Here is a 19,671-nt window from a genome sequence, read left to right on the forward strand (position 1 = left end):
GGGGAGTTGTTTGGGCAAATGTTGCCTCTTTAAGGTCTCTTTGAAGTGACCATCTAATGAATCAAGGAAAAGGCAGTTAAATCCCTCTTGGTGAGAACATCAAAAGAGGAATAGGATATAGTTACACATCAGGAGCCAAGGGCTATCAGTTGACCTTTCTTAAGAGTGGGGAGAGGAATTTGAATGATTGGGTAGTTTTTATTGTATAATGGCCTTTTTTCATCCTTTCACTTTCTTTTTTTTTCTCCCCAACTTCAATTTCTCCAGGCCTCTTGTTGCTTACTAGCAGAGTTAGAGAATTATGTTATCTACCTTGTGATCTCATAATTTAAGCTGTTTTTTCTTGGAGGGCAAGGAGAGTAAAATAATACCATTTTGAATGTATTTCCTCTTCTTGTATGGCATTATTGCCTTTCCTTACTCAAGGGAGTAAGAGACATGTAGATAGAGAATTCACACCCACTGATTGTTGCAGCATGCCCTTTAGTTTTATGTGTTTCTCCCCCTCCCTCAAAACTTTCACCAAAGCAGCAACTATTTAGTTGGCTGATTGAGTTTTATATCTCTTCTGTTGTCTTGTTAAGCCAATGAAGATGCCAGTAAGAACTGCCAATTGAGTAGGCAAGAAAACAGAGGGCTTAGTCAAAGGGTGACAAAAACATGACATACACACCCCCACCACCATCCCTCCTGTGCCAGGGAAGGCATTGCTGTCTCAGAGAAATCAGGAGACTCTTACTGGACCTAAATCTGGCAAAGAATTCTTGCCAATGTTGCATTCTAGCGCCTCACTGCCAATAACATGGTATCCAAAGTGAAACCTCTGTTATTTTCTCAATAGATTTGCAAACACACCTCTGGGGCTTCCAGAGTTAACTGTAATAAATAAGGGGCCAATATGAAAAATCCAAAATATACTAGCATTTCCATTTTATTTGTCTTAAAAGAGGGATCATCATAGTGCCATCTATATACAGAAGAAAACCAGATCTGATATCTTGCATTGCTAGAGTTGATTTTGAGACTCATTCATTATTTAGTTTCAGGTAATGATAGGTGCAATGGGTAAAATATTTGAGAGCATGTTGGCAAAGAGACAGTGACAAGAAGGCCTTTCTGCTGGAAGAATATTTGAACATGTACTTGAACTTGAGTGATGTGAAGCAATCAACCATGTAACAGTCTGGGGAACAGAATCTTAGCCAAGAAAACACCAGCGTAAATGCCAAAGGCAGGAATGAGGTTGGCATGATCACAGAACAGCAAGAAGGTGGGGGTGGCTGGAATGAAGTAAGGGAGAGGTTAGGAGGTGGAGAGAAAGAGATATGCAGGGAATCAGGTCCAGTGATGTTGTTTAAGGTCAGGGATTTGCATTTTATTTTAACCATGATGGGAAGCCACTGAAAGATTTTGATCTGAGGAATGGTGTGACATTTTTGAAAGATTGTTTGCATGCTTTGTGGAGAATATTGTGTCTAGGCAGGAGTAGAAGAAGGAAGAAGAGCTAGGAGATTTTTTCCAGTTGCCCAGATGAGAGTGGATAGTTGCTTTGACTGAGGTGGTAATGTGTGAAGTGGTCAGATCTGGGATATTGTTTGGTGGTAGAGCAAATAGGTCTTCCTTATAAAATTTAGGCAGAATATGAGGGAAAGAGAGGACTCAAGGATGAAGCAGTTTTTAATCTTAGAAACTGAGTGCCATTTACTTAGGTGGGAAAGACTGGGGGAAGAGTAAAGTTAGAAGGAAGATTAAGAGTTTGGAATGAATATTATCCAAGCAATAAGTAGTTGGGTGCCTGTATAAGATAGAATGAAAGCTTATGGGTAGATAAATTAATTTGGAAGTCACTAGAGCTGAGATGATATTTAAAACTGAGACTGAATGAGATGTCAGATGGAGTGAATGAAGATGGAGAAGAGAAGATTTTGCATGCACATATCTTTGGGGTGCTGAAACATTTAGACCAGTGCTTCTCAACTAGGGGCAATTTCAGAGAGATTTTTCAGTTGGCCAAGGGACTAGGGAGGGGATGCTACTATTACCTAATGAGTAGAGGTCAGGGATGCAGCTAAACATCCTGTTATACAATGCAAAATACATCCTCCCACAGAGATGAGATATCTGGCCCCAAATAGTGATGGTGTTGAGATTAAGAACACTGATTTAAAAGAATGAGGGGCCAGCAAGGCAACTGAAGAGTGAACAGTGAACTAGGAGAACTAGGAGAGTCTGTTTTCTGGAAAGGAATTTCAAGAAAAAAGTATGCATTCAACCCTGCTGGATGCTACTGAGAAGTTCCATGAGATAATGAAAACTTTGGGATATATCAGTATGACTCAAAATTCCTCTAAAGGCTAATAGATTTAAATGATAAGGTTTGTATACTACTGTAGAATCGTGTACACATGAAAGAAAGTTGACTTAAAAAAAAAAGTCATAGAGACAAGGCCAAATGAAACTTTGATATTCTTATTGCTTAGTGTTGTGTGTGTGTGTGTGTGTGTGTGTGTGTGTGTGTGTGTGTGTGTATAGCACTGATTCTGGTTAGCTGTAATCAAAACAGGAATTTATTTATAGAACGTTATGGTATGTTATAAAGCAAGGAAAAATTGAATAGCAATAATTGGCCAAGTGGCAACCAGAAAGAACTGAGAATCCCATAAGCAAAAGTTCCTGGATATTTTCTGCTATTTATAAGACTCAGATCCAATGACTCCAGATCAGGTTGAGACATGGCTGCTCAGAGCCTCCTCTTATGTATGGGATAGACAGCCATTCTAAGGGATACCTTCCAGCTTTTACCCCTTCATTCTATACATCCAAATAGCAGCAGACTCAGCTCTACCAAGCAAAGCTACAAATCTTTCCTTCCTAATAGGAGACAGTGCAAGCTCAGACAGTAATTAGATCTGAAAGTGATGCCATAAGGCACCCTGTTCTTTGAGTCTTTGCTGAATAGTTTCTTTTTCTTGTCCTATTACAACATTTTGTAACTTGTGAATCAATGGATGCTTTTATTATAATTAATATATCCTAGTAATGAGACCAAGAAAAGTGAAGAGAAGGAAAAGTAGATAATATTTATTGAAAGAGAAAACAGGAAGAATTATTTAATCTTTAGATATCCCAACAGTATGTAAGAAAACACAATTTTAGTCAAGATTCCCTATTTTCCCAATTGATCTCAAAGCCATATAGTCTGTAAATCTTTGACCCAGTCATTACCCATTTCAAGTAATGCTTGCCTTTAGGCAGCATTTCAGTTGGTCTGGCTTCTTTGGGGAAAATAACCCTTTATTTCTGAGAGGTCTGAACATTTGACAGTCCATCTAGATAATATTATGAGAGTCTTCTGCTAACTTGTCCTCTAGATTCCTCTGATTCCACAATCCTATTGCAACCCCTACCTTTTTATTCTCTATTTGTTGTTGTTGTTGTTTCTTGATATGAGGATCTCAAAGTAGCCCAGGGAAAAGTCTATGTTTCTAATTCTGAGGGATGACTCCTTCTCCCCAGTTCTGACCAGTAGGAACATAGCTCCATTTAGTAATGAAACATGCAGAACACAGAGAGCACCTGGCTTAGAATCATTACAGTCAGGAAAATAAAAAGTTTAATATTAACCCTTTGGTTGCTCATCCCCTCTTTGCAGACAGTGAGAGAGACTGCATCAGGCCAGAACATGTGCTATGTAGTGGGACAGCTCCACAGCTTGCAAAGTGCCACATCCTAGGGCATCTCCACCACCTCTCTGAGAGCTCTTGGAGATGGTCATTCCACCTTTTGCATATCACAGAAATCACCACCAGTTAGATTCATCTTTTTACCTTTTCTTTTAATGATGCAAATATTGACTCAAATTAGTGTTGTTTTTAACATAGAAATGATATGTTTTCATTTCTGCAAAGCAAATAGTGTCAAATCACTTTTGCAAAGTAATACCTTTATAAACGTATATCAAATTATCTCATTTTTCTTTTATATTTTTCTCTTTTTCAGTTAATTCACACTATCCCTGGCTCCATGGAAAATTACAAAACTATTTTAGAATTACATTAGGTGGAAGACATTTCTTCAGGAATATATACATATTACCGCATCCCTAGTAATTTTATTTTCATTTCTTTTAGCTGATTCAGTTCTCAGTGGCTGGAGCTGTCTTAGGTCCATCTCATGTTTCAGTTATGCTGAGTCCTCTGATATATCATTTTCCCCAACCACATACCAGGGTGGTTGTGGCTTTCCCTAGGAACTTCCTGCATCTCTATCATTAATATATTTAATTGTCATTTCAAATAAAAAAGAAAATAAATTATTCAGTGCCTCTATTCCTTAGCAACAAGTCACTATTGTGACTCATACTATCATTTTAAATTATAAATTGTGAAAATTTGGCAAGAAAGTCCACTTACATATTTGTAAGTAAAATTTAAGCCCAAAGTAAAAACATGACTCCTGAAATATTTGTCAGCACCATATAGTTCAGTCTAATGCTCTTTGTTGTTTTGAAGGCATTATTGACAAATTTATGCTGCTTATCATTTCTTAGCAATATGAGTCTCACAAGTTTCTGTTTTATCATTGGTGAAGTCATTTTAGGGAATGTTTATCATGCATTTAACTGTATTGATAAGTTTTTTTCAGTTGATTCTATGATGTACTCTATTGTTAGTGTAGATTTTGTTCACTTTATGGTTCAGTTTCTTCCTGAAAATTTTGCTGATGAAGTTAATATTCTGTTAGTAAATTAATTTCTCTACTGACATGCATTTTAAATTGGAGCTGTATTTTCTGGTAGGATAATAGCCCCAAGGCGTGGTAAAATCACATTTGAGATGCCATCTCATGCCAGTTAGAATGGCAATCATTAAAAAGTCAGGAAACAACAGATGCCAGAGAGGATGTGAAGAAGTAAGAATGCTTTTACACTGTTGGTAGGAGTGTAAATTAGTTCAACTATTGTGGAAGACAATGTGGCGATTCCTCAAGGACCTAGAACCAGAAATACCATTTGACCCAGCAATCCAATTACTAGGTATATACCCAAAGGATTATAAATCACTCTGCTATATGGACACATGCACACCTATGTTTATTGCAGCACTGTTCACAATAACAAAGACTTGGGACCAACACAAATGCCCATCAGTGATAGATTAGATAAAGAAGATGTGGCCCATATATACCATGTAATACTGTGCAGCCATAAAAAAGGATGAGTTCATGTCCTTTGCAGGGATATGGATGAAGCTGGAAACTATCATTCTCAGCAAAGTAACACAGGAACAGAAAACCAACGCCGAATGTTTTCACTCATAAGTGGGAGTTGAACAATGAGAACACATGGACACAGGAAGGGGAACATCACACACTGGCGCCTGTCGGTGGGTGGGAGGGTAGAGGTGGGATAGCATTAGGAGAAATACCTAAAGTCAATGACAAGTTGATGGGTGCAGCAAACCACCATGGCATATGTATACCTATGCAACAAACCTGCACGTTCTGCACATGTCTTCCATAACTTAAAGTATAATAATAATAATAATAAACCTGAAATTACAGTAATTACCTCAGGGGGAAGAAAAGGGCAGTTTTCAGATAGCAGTAAGGTGCTGAAAGCAAGTTCCTAAATTAAAGATGATTTGGGTTAATTTTAAGTTTGACCAAATAGATTCAAGGTGTAATAGAATAGAAACCATGATAACTTAGCTGAACAAAACATTTAGAAAAGACCTTGACTTCTCAAATACTCTTCTGCATGAAAAAATGAAGCTCATTTTGGTAGATTAGGGTTTTTGTTTTTCTCTTTTGGCATATTTTAGTTTGAAGGGAGAATGAGAAACAACATTTCAAATATTTCGTAATGGATAAAATAAAATTTGAGAATATATTGGTTGAACCATTCCTGGGAACTTGAAAGTGAATCCTTTGGAGAAATGGATCTCTGTCTCATTCTTTTTGCCTTCTACAGTATCTAATTCAGCACTGAACAGACAGTAATAATTCTAACAGCAAGTGTTTTTGTAGTGCTTATAGGTGCCAGGTACTGCTCTGAGTCCGTTGTATATATCAACTCTTTAATCTTTACTGTAACTCCAGAAGGTGAGAAACATTATTTTCCCCTTTCACAGAGGAGACTGGGACGTAGAGAGATTAAGTAAGGTCTCTTGGCTAGTAAGAGGCTGGAGCTGAGATTTAAAACAAAACTGTTCTGCTGTAGAGTCCATGCTAAGCTCAACGGTAAGTGTTCATTCGGACTGATAGAAAAAGAGTAGAGTTTATTACCTGAAAAACCTGGACGTTCTTTACATAAAACTTTTCATATAATGTATATCTAATTCATTCAACAAATATTATTATACATTCAGTAAACACAGGCACTACGTCAGATGCTGGACTGCCTGGTACTAGAGAAGGCAAGTAATGTTCTTTCCCCTATTAAGCCTTTTCCTGGATCCTAAAGACAAATAAAAAGTAAATAAAGACATTCTATGGAGGAAAAATTAGATTGCCATAAAAATAACCACTGGAGACATCTATTTTAAACAGGAAGGCCTAATTAGTTCCCTGGTTTAAAAAATTGGTAAAAGTATACTTTATACCGAATACCCATATAAGAAAGTTTTATTATACAGTTTCATCTACTGGAAATGAAATAGAATCATTGTAAGTCAACGTTTCCATACTGTCTCCAACTTCAGGAGGTTTGTGAAAGGGGTTAAAAGCAGAAAGGCATCATTTCCTTTGGGTTTGCTCATGGGTCACACCTCACGAGGCAAACTCCTTGGGCTTTTCCTGTAATTGTGGTCTCCATAATACCAAATATCATTTAAATTTATGGTGGAATCTCCTTGTCAAGAAGGGAGAGAAGACAGGAAGAAGGAGGGAGAGAGGAAGATAAGAAAAGAATGAGGAAGGATGGAGAGAAGAAATCTGGTCATTTAGGGGTGACTTAAGACTGGATTCACCTTCTACCTGATGGCATTAGCTTCCATTTACTTAAATTTAGTTTTATGAGAATAATCCATCTTTGGAGTTTAAAAGAGAAATTTCATCTTTTTTATTTTTTATTTATATTTAATTTTTATCTGCTCCCTAATGTTTAACTCCTCTATTTACATCCCCTCCTTACCTAGCACATCTTCTCATTTTTCTGACAGCTCCTTCTTTCATTGAAAATTAAGGGAAAATTATGTCTTTGAATTGGAGTATAAATTTTTCTGGAACTTTCTCAGTAATACAAAGACACATGTCCTGATATAGGGAAAACTCTCTGAAGACTCAGCTTCATGGTAAAGCGGATACACATAAAATAAATTAGCACATAACAGAGCATAACATGATAGAGTATCATACATGTACAAAGTACCCCAGAAATATCAGAAAATGGGAGATCAGCTTAGTCTTGAAGACACAAGTAAACTTGGTAGAGGAACTGAAACTGAAGGAAGGTCCTGAAGGATGGGTAACACTTGTCTTTCAGATATAGGTATACAGTCAGTTCAGATGAAGAGGATAGACAAGGAAGTGTGTTATGAGGAACGGAAAGCAGCCCAGTATGGCTGGAAGCTGGGATACACATGTGCGGTTATAGATGGGTATTCAGAAGAATATGTGAAAGCCAATCATAAATGGTTTCCCTATCCAATTAAGGAATTTGAATTCTATTCTGTATATAACAAGAAGTCATCGAAGGTCTATAAGTAGGAAAATGTTATAATCATAAGACTGATACGATAGGATTTAAAACAACAGAAAGTCTCTTGTTAGAGCTCATGCTGTCAAAGAATGGCAGGTAAAAATAGCTGTGTTCTTGGTTTACAATCAAGGTAAAATTAGCTGTGTTCTTGGTTTACCCTTCAGATTGGGATTTGAGTTAGGGGGCAGGGATTACCATGAAGGATTAAAGCAAGCTTGTCCAAATCCCATCCCAAGATGGCTTTGAATGTGACCCAATACAAATTCATAAACTTTGCTTAAAACATTTTTCTGATTTTTTTAAAGCTTATCAGCTATTGTTAGTGTTAGTGTATTTTATGTGTGGCTAGACAATTCTTCTTCTAATGTGGCCCAGGGAAGCCAAAAGATAGGACACCCCTGTATTACAGGATTATGTAGATAAGTATAGTTTTAAATTAGAATACCTTTAACTGATTTTACCTAATTGACAACCTTCTCCAGTATACTCAACTTGCACATCTTGAAAGATTGCATCATTGGCAGATAGTCAGTGCCAGATTTGGCTCACTATGCAGCATCAATTTACAGATGATTTTCAATGCTTTATCATCCTTTGGTGGTTAAGACTTGTTCAAATCCGTTTTCTGCCTTTTTACTTAGTTTTATTGTTTTCTGATTATAATACTAATACTTGCTTCATTTTCTAAATGAAATTTAGAAAGTCAATTGAGAAAATGGTAGAAAGTACAGAAAAATATAAAGAAGAAACTTGTTGCTAATATTTTGATCTCTTTCCTTTTACACATTAAAATTAGGGTAAAAATTGTATTTCAAACTTGATGTCATATTGTGAATATTTTCCTATGTATTACATGTTCTTTGGAGACATGATTTTAAATAATTGCATAATATTCCACAGTAATGACTATATAATAATCAATGGTGTTTTGTTTCCCACTTTTTTCTGTCATAGATCATATTTTGGTGGATGCCTTGTATATTTGCAATAGATCTCAGATAACAAAGATGATTATTCTAGGATAGATTGACTCAAGTGGATTTTTATTGGTTAAGGATAAGAATATGTTTAATATTTTAGAAGAGGGGTTGGAAAAATTTTTCTGTAAAGCCAAGCAGTAAATACGTTTGACTTTATGGGCCATAAGATGTGTCTTGCTGCAGCTGCTTCTCTCTTCTTCTTCCCTCTCCCTATCTTGACCCCTCACCTCCTCCTCCATTTCCTCCTTTAAAAATATACAAATGTACAAAACAGGCTGTAGGCTGTATTTGGCCTTTGGGCCATAGGTGTCAACCCCTGTTTCAGATAGATGTTGCCAAATAGCTTTTCAAAGTTGTAGATCAATTTATTCCTTTACCAGAAAACTTTGAGTGTATTTGTTTCACAATAGCTTTCCTGTGTTATCTTAATATTGATATAAGGACATTCATTTATTGAGGCATTCATATACTATATTATTTTTTTAAATGTGTAGTTTTATGTTTTCTATATATATATTTTTTTACTCTGAAAGTTTAAGGCTCTAGGCTCAGTTCAGAATATTCTACTAAAAACATTCATTTCTTTAGGCGCTAAAACTAAATAAACTTATCTCTAATGTATAAGAAACTGAGATGGCCAAGAAGCACTCTCAGCTTCCTGTTTAGTGGAACCATGGCTAGGTTACCTACTGGAAATATTCCTCTTTTGGACACGAAGAGCTCCAAACCCACCAAACACAAAGTTACAGGAAAGGAAGCAAAAGTTCTGCCAGTGATTTATTAGGTATAATAGCACAAAAAGGGACAGTCTCATCTCTTCTTTTGATTCCCACACCTGTGTATTCTGGGAAAAAGGCATGTGCTGGAGAAATTTCAGAGATTTATACTACCTCAAAGCTTGGAAAAATGCAGAAATGGTTACTCATACCATATTCTCACTTAAATTTTGTTTAGTGAGAAAACTAGATGGCTTTTAGAGAATGACTGGATTATTGGAAACATAAATGGCGATGCCAATTGCAGGTGCTATTTCAGATATGGTATCCCTATCAAATATATCAGCACAGCTCCTTAAATCTAATATGCATTTATTTATTTACAAAATGCTTTACTTTCATATAAATCAATTCATCCTGGAAAGACCAACACTACACCATCACTGCCTTCTTTTAGGGTTATGACAATTTTCCTATTCTCTCTCATTATACATTCTGAAAGGAGTTTGCTCATATTGATAGCTCACAAAAGAGTACACTGGCTCATCACATTGCTGCTATTATTCTAATTGGGTATGGTGAGCATCAAGTAGCAATCACCCTGGATGCCTTAGTGATATATACAAACATGCTAGAGGGTAGGAAATAAACATCATTCCTGATGCCAATTATTTTATCAGTCAGAGTCCTGACATACACATACAGTACATTCAAAAGAGTTTATTTATTTACTTACTTACTTATTTGAGACAGAGTCTCACTCTGCCACCCAGGTTGAAGTGCAGTGGTGTGATCTTGCCTGACTACAGCCTCAACCTTCCAGTCTCAAGAGATCCTCTCACCTCAGCCTCTAGAGTAGCTGAGACTACAGGCATGCACCATCCCACCTGGCTAATTTTTATATTTTTTGTAGATAGGGTTTCACCATGTTGCCCAGGCTGGTCTTGACCTCCTGAGCTCAAGCAATCCACCTGCCTTGACTTCCCAAATTGTTGGAATTACAGGCATGGGCCACTGCTCCTGGGCTATTCAAGAGAGCTTAAAATTAAAATAACTTAATGAAGAGATTGTGACCAGATTGAAGGACCCCACAAAACAAACACGGGCTTGTGAGCTTCCAAGGAACTAGCAACAGTAGAAAGCCCTTACCAACCTTAGGCCTGAACGGGAAAAGGGAGGAGAGAGTATTACAGGAACCTGGCAAAACCAGAGCCAAGGAAAAGGGCCATGTAGTAAGAGCTGTGGTGGTAGAAGAAAGTAGCCAAATCCAAAATCTGGATCCAGCAGGTGTGCAGTGACACAGCCTCGTTCTCCTGTTGCTCTTTTTCCTGCTCTTTTATCTTTATGTTAGAAATTCTCCTCAACTGTCTCATAATCATTGGTCGTCTACCTTCATGAGGTATGGGTATTAAAAAGCTAACTGGAAGCCCTGTGTGCTTGTGTAAGAATACTGGATTTGAACGTCACTGTAGGGTGATCATGCATGGCTATTGATTGAGGAACTTCCTGTGTCAGTGTCTCCCGGTTCTTTCTCTTGAGCTAGTCGTGTTTTTTTCAGAATAATGTTCTACTGTGTGCCTAGGTCTAGAGAAAACAAGTGTTCTGGAAGCCTAGGAAGGGGAGATGGGAGCTCAGGCCTCAGCATTCAGCATTCAGGAAGCATGTGGTCACTGACTCCACTTTGCTATGCGTTAATCATGCATCAACTGTGCCTGTCATCTCCCCTAGTCCAGAGGAAAAACACCATCAGCCATAGTGGGGGAGGACCGTCACTCAGCATTAAATAAGGCTATCAGTTTCTCTCTGATTATTGAATTAGCTGTGTTCCAAATATTTTCTAATTTCCTTTGTGAGTCTTCTTTGACCTATGAGTTATTTTGAAGTGTATTGTCTCAATTCCAAGTTTTGGGGATTTTCCAAGTAATTTTCTGTTATCAGCATCTAATTTAATTCTATTGTAGCCAATTAATGTATTTCATATGGCTTTGATCCTTTTAAATTTATTGACACTTGTTTTGTGGCCCAGTACATGATCTGTTTTGATAAATTCCTTATGTACTTGCAAAAATACATATTCTACAGTTATTGAATGGAGTGTGTTATAAATATTAATTAGATAAAATTGATGGTTAATGTTTAATTTTTCTATATCTCTACTGAGTTTCTGTCAAGCTGTTGTATTACTAAGAAAGGACTATTGAAATCTCTGAATATAACTGTGTATTTATGTAATTATTTTGGTTCTGATCATTTTGCTTCATGTATTTTGAAGTTCTATTAATGCTAAGTACAAATAATGAAAATGTAGGCATGTTATTTCTTTTTGATGAATTGACTCTTTTATCATTATGGAAGTTCTCTCTTTAATCCCTCTGTCTCTCCTCCTCCCCACTGTTTTTCCCTAAAGTGCTTTCAACACGTTAACATTGTTATTCCACTGTCTTTTGGGCTGCATGTTCTGAGAAGTCTAGAAATTCTTCAGTTTTCTATACAAAATGTTTTTCCCTGTCCACTTTCATACTTGTCTTTTTATCACTGATTTTTCAGTTTATTTATTGAAGTTTTCTTTGTATTTAGGAGAGTCATTGAGCTACTGTGGTCTGCGGGTTAATAATTTTCCTCAAATTTGGAAAATTGAAGCTAATACTTATTACTACTTCAAGTATTTTTTTTGCTTCTTTTAGCCCATCTCTCTTTTTTTTAAGGCAGCATCTCACTCTGTCATCCAGGCTGGAGTGCAGTGGTGTGATCATGGCTCACTGTAGACTCAACCTCCCAGGCTCAAGTGACAAGTGATCCTCCCACCTCAGCCTTACAAGTAGCTGGGACCACACAGGCCACCAGGCCTGGCTGATTTTTGTATTTTTAGTAGAGATAGGGTTTTGCCATGTCACCCAGGCTGGTCTTGAACTCCTGAGCTTAAGTGATCTGCCTACCTTGGCCTCCTAAAGTGCTGGGATTACAGGTATGAGCCACTGTGCCTGGCTACCTAGGCTTTCTACTGAGAGGTGATTTCTGGACTGAAAAAAATTACCAGAGCCCCAGTTGAATTACCAGAGCCCCACTGGGGGTTGATAATGCCCCAGTGACCTATGGGGCATTATCAACCAGTCTGAAATGTGTGTAAATAGAAATGGGGCTGCAAGGTGAATTGGCTCACACCAGTTAATTCCAGCACTTTGGGAGGCCATGGCTGGCAGATTGCTTGAGCTCAGGAGTTCAATACTAGCCTGGACAACATGGTGAAACCAAAATACAAAAATAAATTAGCTGGGCATGGTGGTGCATGTCTGTGGTCCCAGCTACTTGGGAGACTGAGGTGGGAAGATCACTTGTCACTTGAGCCCAGGAGGTTGAGGCTGCAGTGATCCAAGATTGAACCACTGCACTCCAGACTAGATGACACAGTGAGACCCTGTCTTAAAAAAAAAAAAGTAGATGTGTTGGGAGGGAAAGTGATAAATCAGGTGCTGGTATAAAGTGCAGACTCCTCCTTAGTACTAATGACTGGTAGAAGAAGGGAGATAGGAAAACTCTGGTGCCTAACACACTTGGGCAAAAGTGGCAATTTATGAATCTGGATGTTTTATAGAGGCCATTCCTTAGCAGCTCTGCTGAAGAGTTCATCACTTTAATTCCAAATCACTGGGCAGTCAAGATAATATCCAAACTTTTCTGGTTAGAAGGGCAAAGGTTATTGACAGATGACTGGACCAACCTTATTGGCTCTAGTGATGGCAACAATATTGTGTAAAGATAATTGTTAGTCCAAACACCTGGGATGGAGCTAAGGCTAAGATGGGAACTAAGTCAATTATACAGCTATTTTTCTCAGAATTTTATATCGCAAAGAACTTTGTCAGCCATCAAGGACCAGCTTGTTTCTTCCTTTTGATGATAGGAATGAAATAAAGAATGTCCCCTTATTCTTGCTATGTCACAAAGATATTCAGAGCCATATTGTATTCTCAATTTCTTAATTGTATTGTATATTTCTTAATTGTATTGTATATATATTAATAATGGTAAGTGTGCCTTCTTTTTTTCTTTATATTTATCTTATGTATATTCCTTTCTGTGAGTTTCCTAAGATAATTTCTTTTTGGAAAGGAAGTTTTAAAAATCATTTATTATATATTTTATAATCCAAGGCTTAGTATTTTGTAGTTTTTTCTTTACTGTACTTCCTTAGCTATTAAGATAACCAGTAATTATATGTCTTCAAGAGTTGGATTTCGCACTGGTGCAACTATCCTCATAATAATTGGAATAATGTGACATAAAAGGGAAAATGTTATTCAAATTTACTTACAATGAATGCCATATGACATATTTTTTGTATTCTTATTCTTCAGTAATATTTTTGGGGCCAGGCACAATGGTTCATGCCTTTAATCACAACACTTTGGGAGGCCAAGGTAGTAGGTTTACTTGAAGCCAGGAGTTTGAGACCAGCCTGGGCAACACAGCAAGAGACTATTTCTACAAAAAAAAATAAAAAACTAGCCTTGTTTGGTGGTGCACACCAGTTGTCCCAGCTACTTGGGAAGCCAATGCAGGAGGATTGCTGAGCACAGGAGGCCAAGGCTACAGTGAGTTATGATCATGCCACCACACTCCAGCCTGGGTGACACAATGAGACCTCGTCTCAAAAACATATATACATGTTTTTTGTTAACAAGCAAGTATATTCTTTTTTTTTTTTTTTTTTTTTTTTGAGACAGAGTCTTGCTCTGTTGCCCAGGCTGGAGTGCAGAGGCATGGTCTTGACTCACTGCAACTTCTGCCTCCTGGGTTCTAGCGATTTTCTGGCCTCAGCCTTCCAAGTAGCTGGGATTACAGCCACCAGCCACCACGCCCAGCTAATTTTTGTATTTTCAGTAGAGACAGTGTTTCACCACGTTGGCCAGGCTGGTCTTGAACTCCTGATCTCAAGTGATCTGCCCACCTCAGCCTCCCAAAGTGCTGGAATTACAGGTGTGGACCACTGTACCTGACCATATTCTTTATAATCAAATATACTAAAATTTTAATCACTAGAATATTTGAAGTACTAACATCTAATTTCTTGAACATTTATTGTCTGAGAATAGACAGAGGCTTTTAATGTCTCAGTGAATCCTACAACCTCCTAAATTTGTTATTTCCTTGATCTTTTCTACATCAAACCTTACCTAGGTGTTTTTATCTTCTATCTATTCTTAGTGTCTTTTGTGCCCCTGTTTTCAAGTGTTAAAATATGCAGTGCAACTATGGCCACAAATAAGTTTCCTATCTTGAGTAATATACACTCCTCATCTAGTATTCTTCATAGGAAAAAAACATGGAAGGAGGTTAATACAATAATCATAAGAGATATTTATATATTTCCTTAAAGTGCTATTTCATTTAAAGCCATGACTATAAATAGCTCCATTCATGGCTCTAGGCTTATATGTTTGACCTTCTGGGAAGAAGTATCATAGGTATCTTTGAATGACCCTGAGGAGCTGTCGTTTTCAGAGATGATCAGCTACTTACTTGGAGCTGTTCATTTGATGACGTGAATTCTATTTTTGGAACATGAACAGATTTAGGATCTGCTGCACTACAGTACAACTGAATTCTTATGAGCTTCATTATTATTCTCTTTATCTTCTTTGACGAAAAATAGCCTTTCACATGACTGTGTGATATTGGATATGCCCTCATTGTATATAGGGGAATCATTTGCTTCTTCCATCAAATCTATCCCCCACCCCAGAAAAGTCTTCTGAAAGAAAATAATTGTGAGCCTAGCTCAATATCAGGCATATTTTTATTATCTTCATTTTATTGATGAGAGAGTAAAGATTTAGGGAGTTTTGGTAACCTCACCAAGGTCAAATAATTAGTAAAGGTCACAGCCAGGAATTTAGCCCACATGTTAAAGCCCTGTACCCACACTCTTAACTTGTTCACATCTACTTCTCTCTTAGCTCTCAATATTCCCATCTGGAGACTGACAATAATATCCTTCTCTAAATAGCATTAAGAACTTAGATTTTAGTTCTGCCTTTGCTGCTAACTGGGCATGTTGGAAATACGGCAATCTTCATGGGCTTCAGTTCTCTCAACTGTAAAATGAGCATGTAGGTGGGGAGATATACAAGATTCCTTCCAACTGTAAATTTTATTTTATTTTATTTGAGTTTAAGCATGATTTTAGAAATGCAAACTACATTGTAGTCGCTTGATGGCAATGGATGCTTTCCTCATCGATGCTCAGACTGACATAGCTTGCTCCCCACTCTCTGCTACTTTTTGATTTGCCAGCAGCCTTCCTCTGCCTGGCCACACCTTTCACCTTTCCATCCTTGCTCATTCATCATTTCTCTCCCCATACACTTCCAGTGAGGAGTTAGAGCCTGGGGTGGATAGACACCACACCTTTTCAGCAATTTATCTACCTAGCTGGTTTGGTGACATTGTGTCATTTAACACCACTGAGAATGAAAATGGGGGCAGTTGCATTAGTGAGCGTTGACTTCTAATTGACAGATGACAGCCGTGAAACTATACTTTTGCCAGAAGTCTGTCTTCCTAGATATAGACATGAATGATTATACACACAGCTACACACCCACTCTACGAGTACTTAGCAGTGTCACTTTCTGTTAGCTACACATCTAGATTGCTGTCATTCTTGCTTGTAAGTACATATTTGAATAACATAATGGAAGACAACTTGTCTACCTTTACATATCAGTTCTGATATTCACAGCTGAGAAAACCTCACCTCTTAGGGTTTATTTTACATCAAGTATGATGAATGGCCTTGGGCACTCCAGCACAGGAGCTAAAACTCAGGAGAGTTTTAAGCTGAGGGATTTTGTTTTTTTCTCTCCTCTTTTTGAATGCATAACCACTTCATCATTGCTGTCAAACGAGGGCTTGGTATGATGGGAGAATTACAGGAAACAACCTAAAAGGCACTGTAATTTTATCCCTTAGGGACTTGTGTCCAGATCTGCTGATTATATAGTATGTTCACAGACTTCCTTTTGGAAATTGGTGTATTTTTATATGCATGTTCTTTAGATGGTTAAGGACAGTGTTTGGTAAATAAGGTTAACTTTTTAATGAAATGTAGTTTGTGCATGAATCTTGGTATGAATGAGGAAATGGGTGTGCCATGAGTTTTCACTTGATTTTTCAAAATCTTGCAGTACATTGAATAAATTTTTTCAGTACAAATTACAAAATGAAAACACTATTGTGTTTAAGGCCTCTCAGCTGAAAAGGTTTCATGTCTTTAATAATCACAGTGCTTCTAGTGGGAGAAGACATGATAGTATATGAGGCAATATTTCAACAAATAGGTCCCAAATCTCAATGGCTTACAATAAATATGTATTGTTCTTATGCACTGGCCTGGGAGTTGGCTAAGGTCCATTCGATCTGGCCTGGGTTTGACTGAGCTTGGCTCCAGGCTTGTAGGACTGTGCCTGGATCAGACGTTCCAAGTCTCATTCCAAGCTCTCAAGGGCAGAAGCACAAGGCCGGGCATGAAAACACACTGTGTATCTCAAGGCCTTGGCCCAGAATTGGCACACTGTCACATTGCTTACGTTCAGATGGCCAAAGCAAGTCACATGGCAGGGAAAATATACCAGAAAAGGCTTTGGGTCCATGATCAGAATGCAGGGAGGGAGTGAAGCAGTGGGAACAATAATCCAATGTACCCCTGCTAGACAAACTGATTGATTCCATTTTGGAGAGATGAGCTGTGGACACTGCCTCCTATTTTAAACGACATATTGGCATATTACCTTTCCATTCTGTCTGCTTCTGTTGTTTTGATAATTGACAGCAAAACCTCAGACTGATGTTATAGATTAGCATCAGGAAGTGCAGCTCATCATGTGAATGGTTTTGAAAAGCACAGCCTTTCAAAGTGGTTCCAAGGTAAGTCACCCTACCTTTACTGTGACTGTGCTGTACGTTGTATTAACCGTGGTCAGCTGTACAAATAACCTGTGTGTTTGTGTGTGATCGATCAAAATGTTGAAATGTCTTTGAGAAACAAAATAATTAATATCGAGTAAAAAACGGATTTGTAATATGCATATGAAAGGGAAAGACACAAGTTTAAATTGATAAAACTGATTCAATTTTTCACAAAATATTCTCTAAATATTGAACACCCCCAAATATATTTGTATCAGAAGATTAAATGACAGTTGACTGTTTTGACAGAATATATTTATCCAATTTCAGATAATTTTCTTCGCTTTTGATTAAATTTATTCAGCTGGAGAGACTAGTTTGGATACTACTGATTTTAATAAATACAGACATGTGCTTTATTTTTGACTAAAAATGTTGTGTTTGTGTTATTAAAACTCTCCATTCAAAAATCATTTTATAAATTCATTATAGTCTTCAGAATGTTGACTTTGTCCTATGTCCTAACCTACTTTGTCAGACTTTTGACAATAATGGTTTTATGTTACTTATTTCAGTTTTGTGTTACTTATGGTCCTTTTCTGTCCAAAGGATTCTTACCAAAATTATTATGCATCACGGTTTTACCTTGCATGTTTCCTTCATAGGGATATTGTCTGGTTAAACCTTAGGTATTAGAAATTAACGCTTTAAAACTAAAACCATTTCCAGAAAGAAATAACTTTCATTGTTTCTTCTTAAACTTTACATTGTTTTTCCTCTGCATAGAGAGTGAATTTGATTGCATGCCTCACCTCATTAATGCAGTATTGGATAGCCACTGCAGGTGTGTGAGGGGTCTGCATGTGTGTTCGCATAAATATGTATGCATGTGTATGCATATGTGTTTTATCAAGGACCCCAAATCCTTGTTATTGTGGGAATTTTTCACTCTCTTGTACCTAAATGATGAACTTATATTCACCAGACAATATTCCTCTGATGATACAGATGTCTTACCTCAGATGTTGTACATTGTGTTTTGTGATATATATAATATATATTATGTTTTATATTGTTTTATTATTCTGTGCAAACTTTACCCAAAGCCAGCAGTTACTTCAAAAGAAAAATGAAAGGTGGAGGGATTTAAAATGAGAATGTCATTAGTAACTAGTAGATCTTGGAAGATGAGATAGTACAGTGAGAGTATGCTGTAAATTTTAAAAGGTTTATACCAAAGGTGAACAGAAATAGTCTAGGAGGAGGATCAGCCATATAAATATAAGTTAAAAGAGGTCTGAGCTTTAATTTCTTCATCTGTTAAAATATAGTCAGTACTATCTTCCTCAGAGTCAACATGAGGATAAAGCAAAGGTGCTAAGCAGAGTGCCTTCTACCTGAGGTTCTTTTAGGCGTTAGTTCATTCCTATGTTTTGAGACTAGGAGTGGGTCACTCCAAAGCACATGAGACTCCAAATGAAAGCCCAGAAGACTGTCTGTAGACAGTGGGTAGCGAGGGGATTAACTGGAAAGGCATTTGTTCTAAGGCCTCTGGCCTAGATCAAGGAAGAGCCTGGGTATGCTCTTCTAGATGACGGTGTCTGTAGAGGTGAGCATAGACTTGGGAAGCCCTGGACTCTCATTTTTCTCAGTGGCTGCAAAAAGGTGTTTTTGTGAATAGCCTGCTAGAGGGCAACTGTAGAAACACTGCCCTGCATCATCTTTTACTTCGAAGTGTGATTGAAAACCAACAAACTGAGAAAGCAAACAATAGCCAAACCTTAGCTGTTTTCAAATTTTCTTTCTTCTAAAATGCTACTCTAATATAAAGGAGAAGCAGGCTATACCACAGTTCCTTTGTGAGCTGACTTATTGTCAGCTCATGTTTCGTGTAAGTCAGGTTTCAGCATGGTAGAAGCCATTGGTGGCTTTGGGTGACTGCCAAACAGACTCTTACAGGGATTATGTGTAATAAACACTCTATCATATATTCAGCAATGATCTCTATTGCAAAATACACTGAGCCTAAACCTTTACCTTCTGCCTAATTGCTAAATATTTTGCCAAGTTTGCTTACCAGGAATTAAAAGAGGACTAGGAACTTGAGTGCCATATGAAACATTAGATGTGATCTATCTGGTGTTTTCCAAACTATGTTCTAGTACACCATTAAGTGGCTTGCAACATGTTTAGCAGGTGTCCCTTTAAATAGATTCTGTAGTCAAACAAGTTTAGAAAATGCTATTGTACAGAACTAGGTTTTCTTTGCTAAAGGATGTCCAAGGTCTTTAATATGCTAGTACGAATCATGGCTCTCTAAGAGATACATTCAGATGGCCAAAGCGAGTCACGTGGCAGAGGAAATATA

General features: G+C 37.5%; 1 protein-coding gene across 1 annotated transcript in view; it reads left to right on the plus strand.

Annotated features, from left to right (window-relative positions):
* FMN1 (formin 1) overlaps positions 1–19,671 on the plus strand; it is a 420,788-nt gene that overhangs the window by 86,377 nt on the left and 314,740 nt on the right. The gene's annotated exons all lie outside the window — the stretch shown is intronic.

This window comes from Aotus nancymaae, unplaced genomic scaffold, assembly GCF_030222135.1.
Source record: "Aotus nancymaae isolate 86718 unplaced genomic scaffold, 86718_ANA_hifiasm-v0.15.2.pri h1tg000011l, whole genome shotgun sequence".
Classification (NCBI taxonomy): domain Eukaryota; kingdom Metazoa; phylum Chordata; class Mammalia; order Primates; family Aotidae; genus Aotus; species Aotus nancymaae.